The sequence below is a fragment of the Numida meleagris genome, chromosome 13 (genome assembly GCF_002078875.1).
Source record: "Numida meleagris isolate 19003 breed g44 Domestic line chromosome 13, NumMel1.0, whole genome shotgun sequence".
NCBI classification, from domain to species: domain Eukaryota; kingdom Metazoa; phylum Chordata; class Aves; order Galliformes; family Numididae; genus Numida; species Numida meleagris.
Genome location: NC_034421.1, coordinates 3,956 through 7,285, shown reverse-complemented (window position 1 = coordinate 7,285; position 3,330 = coordinate 3,956). Strand labels below are relative to the sequence as shown.

At 49.2% G+C, this 3,330-nt stretch overlaps 1 long non-coding RNA gene across 1 annotated transcript; it reads left to right on the top strand.

Annotated features, from left to right (window-relative positions):
* Positions 285–3,324, top strand: LOC110406004. Its single transcript, XR_002443194.1, has 3 exons — positions 285–1,140; positions 1,236–1,489; positions 2,822–3,324. It is a non-coding gene; the product is annotated as an uncharacterized LOC110406004 (long non-coding RNA).

Genomic DNA, 3,330 nt, shown 5'->3' with positions numbered 1-3,330 from the left:
AAAGGCGGGGGACAAGGCAGGGGAGGGAGAAACTAAAAGAGCCAAGAAAGACCAGGGCGAAAAGCAAGAAGCACACCCAGAAACACAGTGGCCCCGTGCCAGCCCAACCTGCTGTGCCGCAATCCGTAGCCAGACTGAGCTCCGCGTGCTGCAGGCTGCGCTTTTAAAGCCTGGTGGGGGGCGGGGCCGGAGTTAAAGGGGCCGCTCTGCATTTTCAGCGTGCATGTGCAGTGATGCCGGCAGGAGGCACTGCCAGTTCCGGAGATGGGCCACATGGTTGAGTTCAAGTTGAGAAGAAACCTGTACTGCTACAGTACCTCTTGTTGTTCTTGTTGGTTTTGTCCTCGTCTTGGCCTTTGTTTCTGGGTGTTCTCCTTGCTTTTGTTCTGGCTTTTTGCCCTGGCCTTTCTTGACTTTTTTTGTTTCTCCCCTTCCTAACAATAATGGTCATGTTGTTTTCCCTTACTCATCATTGCCTTCATCATTGTACTTGATTGCAGGCGGCGATGCAGAATTCTGCCAGTGCTGAGTGCCATGTCACCTGCAGTGAGCAATCTGCAGCTCTCTGTTCAAACAGGGTAGGACATGAAGCTTTCTGTCCTGCCATGGCTTGGATCTTACTTTGGGACTGACTTGGGCTTCCCCCAAGAGGAAGGGGCAGTGCACATCCAGATCTGTTTCCTTATTCTAGACCTTGATCCAATGGAGTTGTCCCAGAGATTCTTCTAGTCCATTAGGCTGACTTACAGACAGACAATCTTTTTCTTACCGCTTTCTACTTCCTTGCTCTCAGTGTTCTCTTTGTTTTGGAGTTGTTTCTTTTGGGTTGAGCCTCTTGTTCTTCATGAGTTTAGCCTCTTCTTCTCTTTTTCTTCTCTTGTTTATTGGGTTAGTCTCTTGTTTTCTCTTTCTTTATCAGTGTTGCCTCTTGTTTTCTTTTCTCCTTGTTCATCAGTTTAGCCTCTCCTCATTTTCATCTGTTTAGCTTCTTGTTCTGTTTGCTGCTTCTTCATCTGTTTAGCATCTTTTTGTCTTCTTCATAGTTTCAGCTTCTTTTTGTCTTCTTGTTCTTCATTGGTTTAGCCTCTGCTTCTCTGCGGGTGCAGTCGAGCCTGTGGATCGTAGAGATGGGTGCGCTCGGTGAGTTTTTCCAGCACTGCTGAGCATGCAGGCTTCCCCGCCTGCCCCGTCTGTGCCCCGATCACCAAACTCCTTTGCATCGTCGTGTCTCACAGCCCCAGGTGTCTCGCTGTGGTGCTGCTGGTAAGAGCAGTGTGCACAGGTTGCAGCCCCTGCATGTGCAGGGCCAAGCCTTCATTATTGTATTGTGTTCAACGGGTGGCAGCAAGGAACTGTGGTGCTTCTGGGCGGTGTCAGAACAGCATGGAGATCTGTGCCTCTTCATGAAGTCAGCAAGAAATGGAAAGCTCCATTTCCTGGGATGCCGCAGACCTCAGCTTTCCTGACTCTGTGCTGGTTGTTGTAATGGGTAAGGGCAACGTACATCCACCAATGTTTACTCTTAACTTAGTGAGACTCAATACAGTGCTCCTAGAGCTCAGTAGTGCATTTTAGGGTACCCTGAAGGCTGACTGTCCTTTTCCTCCTGAGTTCTCCTTGCCCTTGCCTTTGCGTTGGTTTTCTCTTGCTATTATTTTTGCCTTTGCCTTCTTGTTCCCTGCAGTGTTCTCTTGGCCTTCGCTATTGCCCTCACCCGGGCCTTCTGCGCGGTGTTCCCCTGGGCCTTGCCTTCGCCCAGGCCTTCTGTGTGGTGTTCTCCTGGGCCTTGCCCCCTTTGGTTTCCGCTCTGTCCCCCTTTGGTTTCTGCTATTCCTTGTTTTTCTTTTCCCCCTGACTTTTCTCTTTTTTGTACTCATCTTTCCCTGTTGCCTAGCGTGGCAACGCTGTCTAGTGCTCCCAGCGCACAAAAGAAAACGCACACCAAACTGCTTTCACCCAATGCAGGCGGCACGCGATGCCGCGGCCTGCAGTACCACCCGGAGGCCACCAGAGTGCAGCAGAGACCGTAGAGTTCTCGTGAGCAAAGGCCAGGGAGCAGCAGATCTGCTCTGCGTCTCCGCGGGGAGACAGCAGAAATCCTGCAATGGAGCGGCAGGAAACGAGCAGGAAAACGCATCGGGATGGACTTGTAGGAACAGGATGTTGTTTCTGCATTGGATATCAGAAAGAGGGACCTGATCTGAAGGAGAGCACAACGTATTTTGTAACTTGCCCTTAGGAAAAGCTAGTTTGAAAAAGTAGGAATAGTGTTGATTTCAGTAACGTATTTTAGAAATATAGCTGTTGAACTATGTGACTAATTGTCACTTATAAAACCGCAATAGTTGCATATAGTGTGGGTATTACCGACTAGAGAGCGTGCTGTAAGGCTATTCCATTTGGGTAAGAGACCCTCAGCAAAAGGAAAACAGACTCGTCAAATGTCAGAGAAGCCAGGGCCTCCACACAAGGCTCGATTGTCTCCCTCTGTGGTTAGGTTGGGATGCAACAGGCAGGCAGGCAAGCATCCAGATATCTCCCTCTGTCCTCCTTCCATACTTTTCTCTATGCGAGGATGGACGAGCAGGTCTCCAGAAATAACAGCAGAGTGTTGAGTGAGCCAATGTTGCAAGATAAATAACTGGCCACATACATGCTTAACTAGCAATAATTGATGTTTAGCTGGTGTACGTATGTTTAGTGGAGCATCGGGAAGATTTGTGAACCTGAAGTACTCAGCCAGCGAGGAACCAGGGGAGGAAACGATTGGCATCTTCAAGCATCTTTGGGACACAGCAAGTGGTTTTTCTTCTTGTTTTAGACTATCCCGGAGTACTTGGGCAAGCTGATTTCTCAGATGCCTCGAAGCAAGTCTGCAAAGTTCCTGGGTTCGGTTGTCTTCCCACCGCATAACTGTGTGTTCCATCGAAGAGAAGAATGTCTGTTGTGTCGGCTCTTCCAAGCAGCATTGCATGAAGAGATGGAGTGGGTTGTAGCCTGGGATGCAGCCCTGCTGTTGCACTGGTTTGGACAGATTCTAGAATTGAAGCGGTTCTCATGTGATGTCCCATGCTAACTTGCAGATCATGCTACACCGTCCCTGCGTTCTGCTCATCCTGTTTCATGTTAGTCCTTTGAGCAATCTGGAAAGGAGGAATTAACTTTGTTTGTTAGGAATTAAGCAGTTCTTCTGTAGTCTGTACTTCCTTGCTCAGCGAGGCACTATTTTTGATCTCACACAATGCCTTCCTAAAATGCAGTCCAGTCTAACTTGCTGTGCCCGCCTCCTCGCTGCCCCAAGGACCTTGAATGCCAGCATGCCACAGACAG